This window comes from Procambarus clarkii, chromosome 45 (assembly GCF_040958095.1).
Source record: "Procambarus clarkii isolate CNS0578487 chromosome 45, FALCON_Pclarkii_2.0, whole genome shotgun sequence".
In the NCBI taxonomy this organism is placed as follows: domain Eukaryota; kingdom Metazoa; phylum Arthropoda; class Malacostraca; order Decapoda; family Cambaridae; genus Procambarus; species Procambarus clarkii.
The window spans coordinates 31,078,609-31,099,596 of NC_091194.1; the positions used below are offsets into that span (position 1 = coordinate 31,078,609).

A 20,988-nucleotide genomic window follows, 5' to 3' on the forward strand; every position below is an offset into this window, starting at 1 on the left:
CAGCCACGTTATTGTGACTTCTCATCTGCATGATCAGTGAAATTATTACCAAACAAAATATAGGTTTTATCAATGTTAAGGGTCACTTTGTTAGCAGTTAGCCAAAGATGGACTTTTTTTTTTAGTTTTGTGCTTACTGTCTCATTTAGAATAAAAGGGTTAGGACTGGACAAAATAAAGGTTGTATCATCAACAAATCAAACTGGCTTCACGTGTTGAGTGGCATTTGGAATTATTGATGTAAATGAGAAAGGGGGAATGAACCAAGTATACTACCCAGTGGAACATCAATGTTAAATGATAGGGTGGAAAAAGTAGCGCCGTATATAGAGAATTACCGAAGCCTGCACTGAAGTGTGCTTGCAAGTATTGAAAGGAATTTAAGAAGCTTAGTGTAGTTAATGGTGCGAAAGGCCTTATGTCGGTTAACGGATAAACCATCAGGGTACTTATTTTTGTCAAGAACTGTGTGTATCAACTCTTGCACACTAATTAGTACATCAGTGATGCTTTTCGGGGATCTGAAGTAATATTGGCAAGAGCTAAATATATTATGTTTAGCTACATAGAGTAGGGCTGCATGTACATTAGCTTTCCAAAGATTTTAGACAAGGTGGAATGGATTGATGCGGGTTTCAAACTTTTTATTTTAGTGAGATCAACACTTCTATGGAATGGAATTACTCCAGTATATTTTTTAAATTTTCAGAGAAGAGTCTTATCGGAGAAAAGTCCAAGTGATTTGTTGTTGAGCAATGCTATGACCGGAGGTAATAACCTTGAGTTTTTTGTAAATTAGGTTTGGTATCTAAGCAAGAGTAGTTGAATTAGTTGCAAGTGAGAGGATTATTTCATTAACATCTGAGGAATTAGCTGGAGTTAAGTACAGAGACTCAGGATCGCTGCCTGTAAGAACGTCATTAGCATTAGTTAGGGATGCTGGGACTTCATTTGCACGGAATATGCCAATGGGTGAGAAGAAACTATTAATTTTAATAACAGTGTCAGTGATGGTACTCCATCGTCACTGGCTAGGAATATTTGTTTCTTATTAAAGTTCTACTTTGAACTTAATATCTGGGAAATTGTGTTCCCGGGTTTCTTCATGTTACCCTGTATTTTATTATATGTATTTTCAACGATTGTTTTGGCTTTCCTAATTATGGTAGATAGAAATGAGGAGTACCTCCTAGGTACCTCTTTCCAAGTGACTCATAATCTATAATTCTTCTTATATTCGTATGTTTTTGTTGATACATTTAAGTATGACTTAAGTAAACAATGGGTTGTTAATTTATCCTATTGGTTGTGAGTTTTTTGTTATCATTGGATAGTGGGTATTACACAGGCTCAGACATTTGTGATGAAATATTTGCACACGTAAGTTAATGCTTGTCATGTTACCGAGTTCAATCTAGATAATGTTACCAGCAGTAATAATAAAGTGGCTTATGGATGCTTCATTGTGTAGTCTAAAGCTAATCTTAATTGTGCCTAAATGCTGTCTAGAGAGAATGTGAGGTCATTAACTCAATATTCCTTTATTTTTGTGCATCTAATAATTATTGAAAAATTTAACACTCCACAACAACCTTTCTTTGACACAGCTGCAAAAACAAGGTTAGCAACACAGAAAATAGCATCATTCAGAGCCATGCCTGCAGACGCGTCGAGTCCTTGTTTACAGCAGTCGCGTACTCCCACGGAGTCATGGCAACTTAATAATAATAGTAATAATAATAATAATAATAATAATAATAATAATAATAATAATAATAATAATAATAATAATAATAATAATAATAATAATAATAATTTATTCACAAGAAGGTACAATCGGTTGGTGAGATTACATAAGACTGGTATTTTTACATTCTTACAAAGCCTCTAACATGATTAGCGTTTCGGGTAGGTTCTTAATTTAACATATCAGGCAAGAGGAAAAGGTCCATTGTTGCAAGGTTATATATCAACAAATAACTACAATAAAAATTGACAGTGGTGATTACACTGGTAAAGATATATGTCTTTAGTACTAATATTTGGGGAAGTGGATAGTACAAGATACATTGTGAGTTTGAAGCACAAGGAAGGAAACTATGAGAATGAAATTAGGGACTTTCACGACAAAAGTACCTCAACACACCTCACTAAATGAAACTAATACCATCTTACATCTTACATGAATATTACAGGAACCTGATACATTATTTATTATAATTGCAGCAAAATGTCTTCAATTTTGCTCACTGTATCAACCCATTAATTATTAACAGTCTATCTATGGTACAACAGTTAAGCTATCCTAGTGTACCACGTAACATATTTAGTATGAATTACTAACCAGTAAAAATAAACAAACAAAAGTAATGGCTAAATGTGACCTGACTATGTATTAGGTATTAATAATAATAGTTATAGACCAGTGTTAACTACTTGTTCATAACACATACCAGCCTATCAATATTAGTAATCTGAATGTCAATTAGATACTGACAATTTACAAGAATTACAACTGTCCGGTATGATCTGGATTCGATACCAGTCGTAGCTTGTAGTGACAATCAGTGAATAAGAAATCAATCGAATCAGAATGGAGTAGGCCTATTCAATCTCACCTGGCCCGTCTTGTGAGCTAAACAATAACTAGGTTCAGAACGCTATTAAACGGCTGATAATAATGTTCAAGAATTAGAGTATAAAAAATTCGCTGACTTAATATCCAATCTTGGAGAGAAACATCCACCCTCAATGGTGCTCCACGTGAGAAGTCTTAACATTACTAAAAATGTGATGGTAAGTTGGTCTCAACTTGAAGATTCTGCAAGAGTCTGGAGATATTCACAAGAAACCATACTGATTTTGTTCAAATTATGTTGATGTGAGGAAACTAAGAATCTGCCTTTTGCTGTGACTGAAAGCTTTTCTGTGTAACACTTAGCCTTTGGTACACTGATAGTCTGGAATGTTCAACAGACTTCTAATGCTGTCCGGAAATATATATATCTCTGCTTGATTGTAATTTCTGCTGGTCCAGGTAAGTCTTGAGTAAACCTGAGCAGCAGGATAACCTTTGCAATATTAGAAGAGTGTGTACCGTATTTGGAATTGGGTGACCTGGGCATCACTGGCAGTATGTGTAAAAGTACATGGACCCTGGATCGGTAACTATTGGAAGTGAAGCAGAGATATGCGAATGATTCTTCATCCAACAAGCATCTGAAATAAAAAAATCTGTCAGACACCATTATACAGTTCTTTAAATTCCCTCGTCAGCAGCTCATTACTGTTTAACTGAATAAATTTACATATGTTAGTAATTAATTATTGCGTATAGTCTGAGGACTATTTAATGCATAATCAACAACAATAAGTTGAAACTTAAAATATCTTAAAGGGCGTTATTATTAATATCCAGTCTTTCCGGGAATTTAATAAATAATTATGCGCATACGAACGCTACTTCCAGGGAGGGAGGATAGTGGGTACTCCCGTCATTACGCTCTCATTACGCCCAGCGAAACACAGTGTTCATTCTGAGTTTTTCGTGCATTAATGATACTTCTTCAGAAATAACTGCACTTCGATCTCGTCAATAACATGGGATTAATCATTAAGCTTAGGTGCGGTTTTGAGGTATGCCTTCAGCCCGCACCATGTAAGATTGCTGTCTTATTTATCTTGTAAATTTTATTTATTAATTTTTATACTATAATCCGAGACTGGATTTACATTGCAAGTGGTCAGCAGGCTGAGGTCCAAGGAACGAGATGGCCGACGTCTTTTGATATAGTATATAAGTGCAGTTAGGCTGCAAGGAGAGATGCCATTGCTACGTGATTGATACACGTCCAAGTCACTACCATTGATACACGTCCAGGCCACTACCATTGATACACGTCCAGGCCACTACCATTGATACACGTCCAGGCCACTACCATTGATACACGTCCAGGTCACTACCATTGATACACGTCCAGGCCACTACCATTGGTACACGTCCAGGTCACTACCATTGATACACGTCCAGGCCACTACCATTGATACACGTCCAGGCCACTACCATTGATACACGTCCAGGTCACTACCAATGATACACGTCCAGACCACTACCATTGATACACGTCCAGGCCACTACCATTGATACACGTCCAGGCCACTACCATTGATACACGTCCAGGCCACTACCATTGATACACGTCCAGGCCACTACCATTGATACACGTCCAGGCCACCACCATTGATACACGTCCAGGTCACTACCATTGATACACGTCCAGGTCACTACCATTGATACACGTCCAGGCCACTACCATTGATACACGTCCAGGCCACTACCGTTGATACACGTCCAGGCCACTTCCATTGATACACGTCCAGGTCACTACCATTGATACACGTCCAGGCCACTACCATTGATACACGTCCAGGTCACTACCATTGATACACGTCCAGGTCACTACCATTGATACACGTCCAGGCCACTACCATTGATACACGTCCAGGCCACTACCGTTGATACACGTCCAGGCCACTTCCATTGATACACGTCCAGGCCACTACCATTGATACACGTCCAGGCCACTACCATTGATACACGTCCAGGCCACTACCATTGGTACACGTCCAGGCCACTACCATTGATACACGTCCAGGTCACTACCATTGATACACGTCCAGGTCACTACCATTGATACACGTCCAGGTCACTACCATTGATACACGTCCAGGCCACTACCATTGATACACGTCCAGGCCACTACCATTGATACACGTCCAGGCCACTACCATTGATACACGTCCAGGTCACTACCATTGATACACGTCCAGGCCACTACCATTGATACACGTCCAGGTCACTACCATTGATACACGTCCAGGTCACTACCATTGATACACGTCCAGGCCACTACCATTGATACACGTCCAGGCCACTACCGTTGATACACGTCCAGGCCACTTCCATTGATACACGTCCAGGCCACTACCATTGATACACGTCCAGGCCACTACCATTGATACACGTCCAGGCCACTACCATTGGTACACGTCCAGGCCACTACCATTGATACACGTCCAGGTCACTACCATTGATACACGTCCAGGTCACTACCATTGATACACGTCCAGGCCACTACCATTGCAAACATCTACTTCACAAAACAGATAAACTGTGCATTAATTTCTTAATTCAAGTATAACACAAACTAAATTTATCTATTATAATCAAATAACATAATTTATTATACAATTTGATTTAATTACCATATTTTTCTCTAGCCTAATGTATTAATTTTTTAACCCTCAAGTTTGTGGGATATTTGTGAGGAGATAAAGTATACAGTTTACTGCTCTATAATTTAGATAAAATATACAGTCTGCTTAATTTAGGAGTTAACCATAATTTATTAATTAATTGAAATAAAAATAGAATAAATAAATCTCCGTCCACAAATATTTCCCCACAACACAAAGCTCTTACTCATTTTGGAATTTGTTTACAAAAAGTTACATTTGTGAATATAGTTGACATTTTTTATTAGACAAAGAGTATCAAGACCTAATTACACCCCGATGTTCAGGACTTTATAGCATGTATAGCTGACCCCATAATTACGAGAGATAAGCTACAAATATGGCAGACATGTGAAATGTCCGATCATATTACATGTGTAATTCGTTGTCATTTGAATATTATCATATACCCGACATGCACTCGTTTGAAAAATGTTAAACGAAAACGTTATTTTCTTCATAAAACGTTCACAACTTTAAATAGCAAAAAATAAATATTCCATTATCGATTGTTTCACCAACAATGAAGAAGAAAACGCTTTGGCATTTGGGTGAAAGCCATACCTGATTTACCTGAGGGCCACTAACACTCTAGTGGCCTCCACGAGGACAAGAAGCCGATGGCTTGTCCGAGGTCCCCCATTTGTCTCGAATATTTGTTTAAACTGGATCTTACAATTTATCAGTGTTTTGGCATTTACAGCTTCGGTTGGTAGACGGTTTCATGGGTGTGTAACCTTATGAGTGAAAAAGCATATCTTGTTTACTATTCTACATTGTGGCTTGTTGAACTTGAATCTGTTGTTCTTTGTCTGTGTTACATCTGACCTTTTATAGAAACGGTCTGGATCAATATCCTGCCTATTGTTCAATATTTTAAAAGTTTCAGATACCATCTATATTTAAGTCTTATTCACATTAGAGATCTAGATAGCGTTAGATTTCTAGAAACAATTTATATTTTCAGAGATAAAATATATATATATATATATATATATATATATATATATATATATATATATATATATATATATATATATATATATATATATGTCGTACCTAGTAGCCAGAATGCACTTTTCGGCCTACTATGCAAGGCCCGATTTGCCTAATAAGCCAAGTTTTCCTGAATTAATTTATTTTCTCTAATGTATTTCTTATGAAATGATAAAGCTACCCATTTCATTATGTATGAGGTCATTTTTTTTTATTGGAGTTAAAATTAACGTTGATATATGACCGAACCTAACCAACCCTACCTAACCTAACCTAACCTATCTTTATAGGTTAGGTTAGGTAGCCGAAAAAGTTAGGATAGGTTAGGTTAGGTAGTCGATATATATATATATATATATATATATATATATATATATATATATATATATATATATATATATATATATATGTATATATATATATATATATATATATATATATATATATATATATATATATATATATATATATATATATATATGTTTCATTGAATATGACCGCATATTCTGTATTTATTATTTTCTGGTTTAGGGCTTCTATCCCTCTAACTATTTTCTTAGCATCAGGGCTTAATTGGAATAGGAGTTCTACTCCTATTCCAATATAATAGAACTCCTATTCCAATTAAGCCCTGATGCTAAGAAAATAGTTAGAGGGATAGAAGCCCTAAACCAGAAAATAATAAATACAGAATATGCGGTCATATTCAATGAAACATGTTTGAAAGAAAACCTGCTGCCAGTATACACCAATATATATATATATATATATATATATATATATATATATATATATATATATATATATATATATATATATATATATATATATATATATATATATATATATATTAGTATATTTTGGTAGCAGTCTTTCCTGTAGACATATATTATTAAATTTGACTGAAAAAGTAAGATTAATAATTCTAACACGAATTTTCTCTATCTTTCTTATGTTTCTTTTCACTGTTGATGGTAATTCAAAGATCAATTCTCCAAAATAAAAATGAATGTAGCCCAATGGCCCATCTGATACAGCAGACATACAAGCATAATACATAGGTAATTATAACATAAAGAGGTAAATATATACAATAAATTAGTGAGACAAATGTTAGAAAACCTACGAACAATTTATCTTATGTTCATTATTTTTCAGGGCATAAATACGATGTAAAAAAGTCAATTTTTTCTTCAATGTATCTAAGAGCTCTTCGAGTTGTGAGTCCAGAATTCTTAGATGAAGAATTTAAGAATATTGATTCGATTGGTCTTAAGCTTTGTTACCCACTGAATTTTTTGGAAGTTTGTCGTAACAAAGCTCGTCGTACATATTATAATAATGTATGCAGTGAAAGGACTCGCCCAAAGAATGTGTTATGTTTACCATATTTCTCTGGGTTTGAGAATATTGTCAAGGCCTTGAAACTTTTAAATATAGATGTAATGTTTAGCTACGAAAACACTGTTGGTAAGCTATTAGTAAGGAACAGCCCTCGTAGTGATAATTGCGTCATTTATAAAATACCTTGTAAGGAATGTAATAAGTTCTATGTCGGGCAAACATCTAAAGATTTAAAATGTAGAATATCGCAACATAAATACTCTGTAAGACATGGCCAATTATCTAATGCTTTGTTTGTGCATTTGTCAGAAAAAGCTCACCAAATTGATTGGGAGAGTGCGTCTTCAATAACAAATTGTAAAAGCACCTATAATAGAAACATAATTGAATCCGCTTTGATACAGATCACCAAAGAAAGTAATTTGAATATTAGCAGTGGTCTATATAACTTAGATCCATTTCTAATAGATCAGCTAAAGGGCGATTTAAGTAGAATCATTGAAAAACATTTGTCTCACTAATTTATTGTATATATTTACTTCTTTATGTTATAATTACCTATGTATTATGCTTGTATGTCTGCTGTATCAGATGGGCCATTGGGCTACATCGGATGGGCCAATTGGGTGCATCTGATGGGCCAATGGGCCTTCTGCGTTGTCCAAGTATTGTACCTCACCTTACTTCACCACTCTCTCCTGCCTATTTATACCCATCACTCGATCTGTAAAATGACCTTCTGAAGATGTATTTAATATACGAAAGTACTTAAGGAAATTTCCTGTTTCATTTTTCCTTCGTGGTCTGACATTGTCACATTCTTAATCACGTGTTTATTTTCGTGATATACACACATATATATATAACTGAAAACTCACACCCCAGAAGTGACTCGAACCCATACTCCCAGAAGCAACGGAACTGGTATGTACAAGACGCCTTAATCCACTTGACCATCACGACCGGACATAATGAGGTGATAGCCGAGGCTATTTGAACCACCCCACCGCCGGCACTCGGATAGTTATCTTGGGCATAGCATTTTACCAAATCACCTCATTCTTTGGGGCACACGTGAGGAACACAAATGCGAACAAGCCTGAATGGTCCCCAGGACAATATGCAACTGAAAACTCACACCGGACATAATGAGGTGATAGCCGAGGCTATTTGAACCACCCCACCGCCGGCACTCGGATAGTTATCTTGGGCATAGCATTTTACCAAATCACCTCATTCTTTGGGGCACACGTGAGGAACACAAATGCGAACAAGCCTGAATGGTCCCCAGGACAATATGCAACTGAAAACTCACACCCCAGAAGTGACTCTCACCTAATTCGGCTATCACCTCATTATGTCCGGTCGTGATGGTCAAGTGGATTAAGGCGTCTTGTACATACCAGTTCCGTTGCTTCTGGGAGTATGGGTTCGAGTCACTTCTGGGGTGTGAGTTTTCAGTTGCATATTGTCCTGGGGACCATTCAGGCTTGTTCGCATTTGTGTTCCTCACGTGTGCCCCAAAGAATGAGGTGATTTGGTAAAATGCTATGCCCAAGATAACTATCCGAGTGCCGGCGGTGGGGTGGTTCAAATAGCCTCGGCTATCACCTCATTATGTCCGGTCGTGATGGTCAAGTGGATTAAGGCGTCTTGTACATACCAGTTCCGTTGCTTCTGGGAGTATGGGTTCGAGTCACTTCTGGGGTGTGAGTTTTCAGTTGCATATTGTCCTGGGGACCATTCAGGCTTGTTCGCACACATATATATATATATATATATAGGGTGGAGGTGTTGGGGCGGGCGGACGCGTGGAGGGAGGCTCTGTTGTTTACTGAGCCATACCTAGTGACATCCTGGTGCCAGGGAGCCTAGCCTGCACAAGGTGCTGTGTGAATATCCTGGGAAGGTGCAGGAGTGGACGGGAAGTATCCAAAGTGGACCATCTCAACAAAAATGGATCAAAACAGGTGAATTTACAGTGTAGAATATAAGGGCAGTGAGGGCCACGCTGGCACCCTGTAGGCCTCCCACAGTGATGATGTGGGGGGAGGCGAGGGGGGGTCATCCATGTGCCACCCAGTGATTATAGAAATATATTTGGAAAAGAAAAACAGAAATTAGCAATCATGTTTAGTGTTAATGGAGCTCACAGTGTATCAGACTTCAAGTGTATGATTCATTCACCATTGTGCAGTGATATACAAGGAAACTGTACCAGTGTTTTAGTGTTGCCCTGACCCCCCCCCACACCGAGCGGTGTCCGGTCAACCCCCACCCCCTCCCCGCCCGCCGGCCTCACCACACCACTGTACCTCCTGCCATCCCACCCCTCTTACCCTGCCCCTGGGTGTCTCCAACCCACCTATTCACTGCACACACAGTGCCTGTTGCAGAGATGTGTCACCCTCCATGCACCCAGATATGGCACAGGTCACAGCATGCATTCAGGTTCCTCCCAAAAGGGAGGGAGAGACAAGTACTCATACCAGTGGTGAGTGCGAGGGACCGCCAACTACCCCTGCCGCCACCACCCGTGTCCACCCTCCCACGCCATGCCGATGTCACATTCCGCCCGGGGGACGGAGGGGACTCCCCCAACTAACCAGGAACCCCTCAGCCAAGAACTCAGTCTTGGGAACAATGCACCCAGAGGGGGACCCAGACCTAGAGGAACGTGTCGGGTGTGTGACGAATCACACAGCCTTAGAAACGATGGAACCCTACGTCAACACAACGGCTGTGAGGGTTCATGGACGGAACCTGTAGAGAGAGAAGGCCCACAGGTCCCCCCAGCACCCCCACACATCCCAGCAAACTTCATGTCATCAGATGACCTCCTGGGGGCCATCAAAGCATCCACCACCAGAACTCTTCCCCACATTCCTAAAGCAACGCGCTCATTTGCAGCAGGGAAATATACAGACCTTCTAAGGAAAGTGAATGAACGGTCTGCCAATCTTAATGCCGCGGCCACCATCAAAGCATGGCATAATTTGCTCCTGTTTGGCAATATTTGCTTAGGCGTACCTGCAAGAGGAGGCAAGTCACTAGCCTCATCAGTCACTAGGGCAATAAATAATTTCCCCAGAGCTGACAACTTGATCCCCATCCCTCCTTAACGCAAAAACCGTCGTGGAAGACCCAAGAGTTCCAATGATAATTTTAAACTAGGAACACAAGTGACCAAGAAAATTGAAGAGGGCAACACAGTAGGAGCAATTAGGTTACTTACCAGTGAAGACACAATCGCCCCTAGAAATACCGCTACTGCCAACTCACTGAGAGAGAAGCACCCTCCCAGAGTACCATGGGAACCCACTGCTTGGGACACAAATGTCCCAGACATGGGACCTCTATTCCACTAAGCGTCAGAGGTATACAAAGCCATCATGTCATTTCCGCCAGGCTCAGCAGGGGGATACACTGGAGTAAGACCTCAGCACCTCAAGGAGATGACAAACCCAGTTCTCGGAGAAGTTGCCGAGACACTACTGTCAGAGGTCACGAAGTTTGTCAACGACTGTCTCTCTGGGTTGATCCCAGATACAATTAAACCCTTCTTCTTCGGAGCATCCCTTTGTGCCCTTAAGAAGAAGGATGGTGGAGTCAGACCCATTGCCGTGGGTAACACACTTCGGCGCCTTGTTGCTAGGGCAGCTGTCAGAAAAATTAGCATAGACGCTGCGACGATGCTTCGACCCCATCAACTAGGTTTTGGTGTCCCCCATGGCTGTGAAGCAGCAGCTCATGCTGCACGAGCCTATATCAAGCACCTCCCAGAAAATAAGGCATTAATTAAATTAGACTTTAAAAATGCCTTCAACCAGGTAAAAAGGGATGTGGTACTGGAAGCAGTTCGAACAAGCTTTCCTTGTCTACTTCCTTTCGTCTCAGCAGGGTACAGTAGGGAAGCGTCACTGTTGTTTGGGGAACATGAAGTTGTTTCTGCAGAAGGTGTCCAGCAGGGAGACCCACTTGCCTCTTTTCTTTTCTGCATGGCAGCTAAGGAGGTCACAAGCAGGTTGTCCAGCGAATTCAACATCTGGTTCCTGGACGATGGCACCCTGGCAGGGACACAGGAGTCCCTGCTAGAAGATCTTCAGCTAGTGAAATCTAAGGGAGAGGAGTTAGGCCTTACACTAAATCCATCAAAGTGTGAAATCATCTCATCTAGCCAACCAATCATAGATGCAGTACGAATCTTATTGCCAGGAGCCCAAGTGATCGCTCCCACCGACAGTGTGCTGCTAGGGGCACCTCTGGGCTCGAAAGCCATTGAGGTAGTCCTCGAAGAAAAGCTTAAAGACCTGAGGAGGATGGAGGCGCGAATAGGGACTTTGGATGCTCACGATACTTTGTACCTTCTTACAAGGTGCCTGGCCTTGCCCAGACTTACCTATTTCCTCAGGTGTGCTCCTTCCTTCGACAGCCCAAAATTAACGGAATACGACTCACTCCTAAAGACAATAACTATGAAACTGTTAAACCTCTCCCTGCAAGATGACCAGTGGGACCAAGCAACGCTCCCAATTAGACTTGGGGGTATGGATATTCGCAAGGCGACACAGTTAGCATTGCCGGCATTCTTATCCTCGACCAGTGCTACAAGTGAATTAGTGAAGGAAATATTACCAGGAACTATACCTAAGGAACTCCATTGGGATTCGTGATCCCAAATTTGTGGAAGGAGCTGGTCAATGGGACACTCTTACCAATTCACACACCCAACCAACTTTTCCAAAAGACGGTAAACAGTCCAAATGGGATAGCCCCATAGTGGAGAACATCGCCAAAGCATTGCTGGACGCAGCTTCTCAGAAGGACAGAGCGCGTTTCCTAGCTGTGCAAGCCCCCCATGCTGGGGACTTCCTGTTGGCAGTCCCTAATTCCGCCTTGGGCACCCGCCTGGACCATCGGGTCCAAGGTATTGGTGTTGCTCTGCGCCCCGCCCCTGTCTCCACCGAGCACCGTTGTGTTTGCGGCCAGGCACGGGCAGACCAATACGGCAGCCATGGTCTCATCTGTCGTAAGACACAGGGAAAGATTGCCAGACACGAAGCAGTCAATGACATCATCAAGAGAAGTTTGCCTACAGCTGGGTGTCCAGCACAAAGAGAACCCCAGTTGTGCAGACCTGACAATAGCCAAAAACGCCCAGATGGAGTCACCCTACAGCCATGGAGGGAAGGTAAACAGGTCGTATGGGATTACACGTGTGCATCTACATTGGCTGATACCTATTTACGTTACAGCTCAGCGGAGGGAGGTGGCTCAGCCACCTTCAGGAAGACCCAGAAAATCAGCAAGTACAGAGACCTAGAACGTTGTTACAGGTTCGTGCCAATAGGCTCTGAGACTCTGGGCGCCTGGGGTAAATGTGCACTCAAGTTTTTAAAGGAGGTTGGTGAGGAACTCATTGCGAAAACTAGAGACCCACGAGTTTCCTGTTCCAGCGCCTCAGTGTCGCAGTTCAGGGGGAAAATGCGTGCTGTATCCTGGGTACGCACCCAACCTCCGAGGAGCTGGACGAGGTCTTCGAACGCTGATTGTTTAATTGTTATATATTTGTGTGTGTGTGTGTGTGTTCTCTGTAAACTGTAGCATTGCAATAAAGTAAAACAAAATATACAAAAAAAAAATAATAGGGGTGGTAGGAGAAGAAAAGAATAAAGTATTCAGTGAGAATCCACAAAATCTTCTCTGGATGCTCTTTGTTTTCTTCTTCGAGGATGTGGGTCCCTGCAATTGCACCAGAGGTGGTACCCTTAATATATATATATATTTAAATTTAATTTGAATACACTACTGGTGCGATCGCCAGCAGGAGCTACTGTTTAAGTTTCACCCTTACGACTTACCACATAAAACCCGGGCTATAACCTCATAGACTCTATACTTCCCTGAACCAGACAGAAGGTAGGCACATTAGTCGTGATCTATATTTCCTCTTTCCTATTTTCAGTGCAGTGACAGCAATAGACACATTTTTGTGCAGATCCACTGGAACATTCAAATGCTTATAATATTGTTATAGTTAAAAGAAAGCAGACAAAATGCTGATAACATAATTCTTTACACAACATATGAATATACACAATAGTTCATTTTTACGTTTTTTACGTTTGACTGCTGAGTAGAGGCTCCTGACAGCTGGGTGGACAGCGCTTCGGATTCTTAGTCCTGAGGTTCCGGGTTCGATCCCCGGTGGAGGCGGAGAGAAATGGGCAAAATGTTTCTTTCACCCTGATGCCCCTGTTACCTAGCAGTAAATAGGTAGCTGGGAGTTAGACAGCTGCAATGGGCTGCTTCCTGGGTGTGTGTAACAAAAAGGAGGCCTGGTCGAGGACCGGGAAGCGGGGACGATAAGCCCCGAAATCATCTGAAGATAGCCCGAAGATTTTACACACGAATCACAGCTGACGACGTCCGAACACTTCCAGCACAAGTGCTGACGACTTTTGTTTGAATCACAATGCTGTAAATGCTTCATCCACGTACCCCAAATACAAATAATTGCCAATAAAATCTAAGCACCTAACCTAACGTAACTAATGCCTAAATATGCACAGTATGCAAATATTAAGCAATATTAATTTATATTTGAGAAGATCCCAATTTTGAATGAACAGCATGTTAAAATTTATGAATGCGTCTTTGTGGTCGACCGCTGGATGGAATGGACCTGGTCTGAAGATGGGTTGCTTTCATCCATTTTTCACACTGCTTAATTTTGTTTTCATTTTCAGTTTAAAATTTATATAAGTAACACTCTTCTTTTATTATGTATTGAGGTTTGTGAGTGTTACGAACCTTACCTCCTGTGGAGGTAAGGTTCCCAGTAAAGTAGTGCCTTCTCAGCTGGAGATCATCAGAAATAATTAGAACTTGAATAGCTTAACTATGTAAGGGAAAAATGGACTCTATTAAAAAGTATGCATGGGGAATATAGTAAATAAAATCATTAATGTGTTTGATAGCATACATAAAGAATAGAGTATTAAGGGGCGATGATGCAAGAGAGATGGACGCCATCTTGACTGAAGGGGGAGATGTATCGCTGCCGACCGTTCCTGCTATTTGAGGGGTTTTCTCCGGCCGTTCAGTCAGAAAAGCCTATCCTTGTCTATATCCAGGGTTGCAAGATTGGGTAGAGTAATATTACAGAAGTTGGAGAGGTTTTATAAGAGTCCAGGTTTCCTAGAGGCTAAAATATGTGTCGTTAGATGATAGCGGTTTGTGGCTGGGTGCATGACACCAGGTATGGGACAGTGAGCCGTGGGGCGGTCAGAGCCACTTGAGTTTATAAAACGAAGTGATCTTATGTTGTGAGGAAAACGCCTTGTTAAATGTATTCCTGTGTGACTTGTACGTATAAATTTGTGACTTGTGTACTAGACTGTTTCCCTTACTCCTTATATTCCCTAGACAACATTGTAAGGACCACCACCACCAAATTCTCCCTAGCTCTCTATGACAACAAAAACGTATCACTACTGATAGCATCAGTAAGACACAGGCCGTGATAATGAGCTTACTGTAAAACTTTAAACACAAAATACCAATTATGTACTTCCCTTAAAGCTGCATATTTCTTTGTTTCGATTTTAAACACAAAATGAAAATGCATAATAAGTTTAAAATTGTTTGGCATTTAGCAGCGTGCCATTTTTATGTGCTCGCTTTCCCCTAAGTTTACAATCTGGCGTCTCCCGTGGGTGAAGTCCCCTACGTCGGGCCTGCAGTAGGACAATAATGTGAGGTAGACCAAGTTAACTGTTGGGGCTGCAGTAGGACAACAATGTGAGGTAGACCAAGTTAACTGTTGGGGCTACAGTGGGACAATAATGTGAGGTAGACCAATTTAACTGTTGGGGCTACAGTAGGACAACAATGTGAGGTAGACCAAGTTAACTGTTGGGGCTGCAGTAGGACAACAATGTGAGGTAGACCAAGTTCACTGTCGGGGCTACAGTGGGACAATAATGTGAGGTAGACCAAGTTAACTGTTGGGGCTGCAGTAGGACAACAATGTGAGGTAGACCAAGTTAACTGTCGGGGCTACAGTGGGACAATAATGTGAGGTAGACCAAGTTAACTGTTGGGGCTACAGTAGGACAATAATGTGAGGTAGACCAAGTTAACTGTTGGGGCTACAGTGGGACAATAATGTGAGGTAGACCAAGTTAACTGTCGGGGCTACAGTGGGACAACAATGTGAGGTAGACCAAGTTAACTGTTGGGGCTACAGTAGGACAATAATGTGAGGTAGACCAAGTTAACTGTCGGGGCTACAGTGGGACAATAATGTGAGGTAGACCAAGTTAACTGTTGGGGCTACAGTAGGACAACAATGTGAGGTAGACCAAGTTAACTGTTGGGGCTACAGTGGGACAACAATGTGAGGTAGACCAAGTTAACCGTCGGGGCTACAGTAGGACAACAATGTGAGGTAGATCAAGTTAACTGTTGGGGCTACAGTAGGACAATAATGTGAGGTAGACCAAGTTAACCGTTGGGGCTACAGTAGGACAACAATGTGAGGTAGACCAAGTTAACTGTCGGGGCTACAGTGGGACAACAATGTGAGGTAGACCAAGTTAACTGTCGGGGCTACAGTGGGACAACAATGTGAGGTAGACCAAGTTAACCGTCGCGCCTGCAGTAGGACAACAATGTGAGGTAGACCAAGTTAACTGTTGGGGCTACAGTAGGACAACAATGTGAGCTAGACCAAGTTAACTGTTGGGGCTACAGTAGGACAACAATGTGAGGTAGACCAAGTTAACTGTTGGGGCTACAGTGGGACAACAATGTGAGGTAGACCAAGTTAACCGTCGGGGCTACAGCGGGACAACAATGTGAGGTAGACCAAGTTAACCGTCGCGCCTGCAGTAGGACAACAATGTGAGGTAGACCAAGTTAACTGTTGGGGCTACAGTGGGACAACAATGTGAGGTAGACCAAGTTAACTGTCGGGGCTACAGTGGGACAACAATGTGAGGTAGACCAAGTTAACCGTCGGGCCTGCAGTAGGACAATAATGTGAGGTAGACCAAGTTAACTGTCGGGGCTACAGTGGGACAACAATGTGAGGTAGACCAAGTTAACCGTCGGGGCTACAGTGGGACAACAATGTGAGGTAGACCAAGTTAACCGTCGGGGCTACAGTGGGACAACAATGTGAGGTAGACCAAGTTAACTGTCGGGGCTACAGTGGGACAACAATGTGAGGTAGACCAAGTTAACTGTCGGGGCTACAGTGGGACAACAATGTGAGGTAGACCAAGTTAACTGTCGGGGCTACAGTGGGACAACAATGTGAGGTAGACCAAGTTAACTGTCGGGGCTACAGTGGGACAACAATGTGAGGTAGACCAAGTTAACCGTCGGGGCTACAGTGGGACAACAATGTGAGGTAGACCAAGTTAACTGTTGGGGCTACAGTAGGACAATAATGTGAGGTAGACCAAGTTAACTGTCGGGGCTACAGTGGGACAACAATGTGAGGTAGACCAAGTTAACCGTCGGGGCTACAGTGGGACAACAATGTGAGGTAGACCAAGTTAACTGTCGGGGCTACAGTGGGACAACAATGTGAGGTAGACCAAGTTAACTGTCGGGGCTACAGTGGGACAACAATGTGAGGTAGACCTGGTTAACTGTCGGGGCTACAGTAGGACAACAATGTGAGGTAGACCAAGTAAACTGTCGGGGCTACAGTGGGACAACAATGTGAGGTAGACCAAGTTAACTGTTGGGGCTACAGTGGGACAATAATGTGAGGTAGACCAAGTTAACTGTCGGGGCTACAGTAGGACAACAATGTGAGGTAGACCAAGTTAACTGTCGGGGCTACAGTGGGACAACAATGTGAGGTAGACCAAGTTAACTGTCGGGGCTACAGTAGGACAACAATGTGAGGTAGACCAAGTTAACCGTTGGGGCTACAGTAGGACAACAATGTGAGGTAGACCAAGTTAACTGTCGGGGCTACAGTGGGACAACAATGTGAGGTAGACCAAGTTAACTGTCGGGGCTACAGTGGGACAACAATGTGAGGTAGACCAAGTTAACCGTCGGGCCTGCAGTAGGACAATAATGTGAGGTAGACCAAGTTAACCGTCGGGCCTGCAGTAGGACAATAATGTGAGGTAGACCAAGTTAACTGTCGGGGCTACAGTTGGACAACAATGTGAGGTAGACCAAGTTAACCGTCGGGGCTACAGTGGGACAACAATGTGAGGTAGACCAAGTTAACTGTCGGGGCTACAGTGGGACAACAATGTGAGGTAGACCAAGTTAACTGTCGGGGCTACAGTAGGACAACAATGTGAGGTAGACCAAGTTAACTGTCGGGGCTACAGTGGGACAACAATGTGAGGTAGACCAAGTTAACTGTCGGGGCTACAGTGGGACAACAATGTGAGGTAGACCAAGTTAACTGTCGGGGCTACAGTAGGACAACAATGTGAGGTAGACCAAGTTAACTGTCGGGGCTACAGTGGGACAACAATGTGAGGTAGACCAAGTTAACCGTTGGGGCTACAGTAGGACAACAATGTGAGGTAGACCAAGTTAACTGTCGGGGCTACAGTGGGACAACAATGTGAGGTAGACCAAGTTAACTGTCGGGGCTACAGTGGGACAACAATGTGAGGTAGACCAAGTTAACCGTCGGGCCTGCAGTAGGACAATAATGTGAGGTAGACCAAGTTAACTGTCGGGGCTACAGTGGGACAACAATGTGAGGTAGACCAAGTTAACCGTCGGGGCTACAGTGGGACAACAATGTGAGGTAGACCAAGTTAACCGTCGGGGCTACAGTGGGACAACAATGTGAGGTAGACCAAGTTAACTGTCGGGGCTACAGTGGGACAACAATGTGAGGTAGACCAAGTTAACTGTCGGGGCTACAGTGGGACAACAATGTGAGGTAGACCAAGTTAACTGTCGGGGCTACAGTGGGACAACAATGTGAGGTAGACCAAGTTAACTGTCGGGGCTACAGTGGGACAACAATGTGAGGTAGACCAAGTTAACTGTCGGGGCTACAGTAGGACAACAATGTGAGGTAGACCAAGTTAACTGTCGGGGCTACAGTGGGACAACAATGTGAGGTAGACCAAGTTAACCGTCCGGGCTGCAGTAGGACAACAATGTGAGGTAGACCAAGTTAACCGTCGGGGCTACAGTAGGACAACAATGTGAGGTAGACCAAGTTAACTGTCGGGGCTACAGTGGGACAACAATGTGAGGTAGACCAAGTTAACCGTCGGGGCTACAGTGGGACAACAATGTGAGGTAGACCAAGTTAACTGTTGGGGCTACAGTGGGACAACAATGTGAGGTAGACCAAGTTAACTGTCGGGGCTACAGTGGGACAACAATGTGAGGTAGACGAAGTTAACCGTCGGGGCTGCAGTAGGACAACAATGTGAGGTAGACGAAGTTAACTGTCGGGGCTACAGTGGGACAACAATGTGAGGTAGACCAAGTTAACTGTCGGGGCTACAGTGGGACAACAATGTGAGGTAGACCAAGTTAACTGTCCGGACTGCAGCAGGACAACAATGTGAGGTAGACGAAGTTAACCAGTAAAGTTGTTGAGGTGTTCCTGATGACTCACCTAGTGTAAGAAAGCAGACAACGGAGAGGCAGGAGTACCGCAGACATTGGTGAAGGACGTTATGATAGGTCAGCACGTCTCCAGAGACCACATGAACGCTCGTGCTAGGGATGTTTGATTCATACATCAGGACCAAGCGGCAGTCTGTGGGTAGTAGAGGAGGCTGAGAGGGACATGAACTGGATGGTAAGAAAACAGGAAAAGTTGACAGGAAGATACAGGCAATAGCGAAAGGTGGCTGAGGAAGAGGAGTGGCTTAGGAAGAGGAGTATAAAGAAAGAAATTGAAGAACAGTCCATATAACTGAATTAATCCAGGACCCGCTGACATGTGAGGTTAACCTTTCAAAGAAAAGTTTTAATACCAATGATTATTTGTTCAGTAATTATGCTAATTATAGTTAGTCAAGGTACAGTAAAAAGTTGGTGAGGTGTGATTGTAACTATGAGAGGTAGTGGTGGTATAACAAAATATGGCATGTTCAAATAATGGTAATTGGTATGATCAGATATAGTTTTAATTATGGTTTGTGGCATAGTCAGATGTGGTGACAATTATATGTGGTATGATGGGCTTTTTTGGTGACTTAGGGTGTTCATAGTGGTGTGATAAGGTAGAGTCCGCATATTGGTGGTGGCGGATTAGTTGAGAGGCCATAATTGCTAAATATCATATATTGGCTAGAACTACAGGTATAACTGCATTTATGTACTTTGGCTGTGCGCACTATGTTCTTGTGCATGACATGTGATCATACCTTGCATTGATTTCCGGGATCAACGTCTCCGCGGCCCGGTTTAACCAAGCCTCCTCGTACATACAATTAAATATAATATTTTCTGTGTAATATGGTAGTCGCACGTGATTCTTAAACCTATAGAAATCAAAAACTTATAAACAACCTGAGGGTTGTTTGACCAGGGGTCCCAGAGAACATGTCACACAAAAGGTGGCAAATGATCTGCAATTAAAGCCTGTAACTACCTTACCTTGAGGTGCTTCCGGGGCTTAGCGTCCCCGCGGCCCGGTCGTCGACCAGGCCTCCTGGTTGCCGGACTGATCAACCAGGCTGTTGGACGCGGCTGCTCGTAGCCTGACGTATGAGTCACAGCCTGGTTGATCAGGTATCCTTTGGAGGTGCTTATCCAGTTCTCTCTTGAACACTGTGAGGGGTCGGCCAGTTATGCCCCTTATGTGTAGTGGAAGCGTGTTGAACAGTCTCGGACCTCTGATGTTGATAGAGTTCTGTCTCAGAGTACCAGTTGCACATCTGTTTTTCAACGGGGGTATTCTGCACATCCTGCCATGTCTTCTGGTCTCATGTGATGTTATTTCTGTGTGCAGGTTTGGGACCAGCCCCTCTAATATTTTCCACGTGTAAATTATTGTGTATCTCTCCCGCCTGCGCTCAAGGGAGTACAGTTTTAGGCTCTTTAGTCGGTCCCAGTAATTTAGATGTTTTACTGAGTGGATTCTAGCAGTAAAGGATCTCTGCACGCTCTCCAGGTCAGCAATTTCTCCAGCTTTGAAAGGGGCTGTCATTGTGCAGCAGTACTCCACTCTAGAGAGCACTAGCGTCTTGAAAAGTATCATCATCGGTATAGCATCTCTAGTGTGAAAAGTTCTTGTTATCCAACCTGTCATTTTTCTTGCAGTTGTGACGGCTACTTTATTGTGTTCTTTACAGGTAAGGTCTTCCGACATGAGTACACCCAGGTCCTTTA

The 20,988-nt window shown here is 42.6% G+C and overlaps 1 long non-coding RNA gene across 1 annotated transcript; it reads right to left on the reverse strand.

Moving 5' to 3' along the window:
* Positions 1-1,799: 1,799 nt before the first annotated feature.
* On the reverse strand, positions 1,800-19,432 carry LOC138350371 (uncharacterized). Its single transcript, XR_011222065.1, has 2 exons — positions 19,265-19,432; positions 1,800-3,219 (listed from the first exon to the last, which is right to left on the reverse strand). It is a non-coding gene; the product is annotated as an uncharacterized lncRNA (long non-coding RNA).
* Between the last annotated feature and the right edge of the window lie 1,556 nt (positions 19,433-20,988).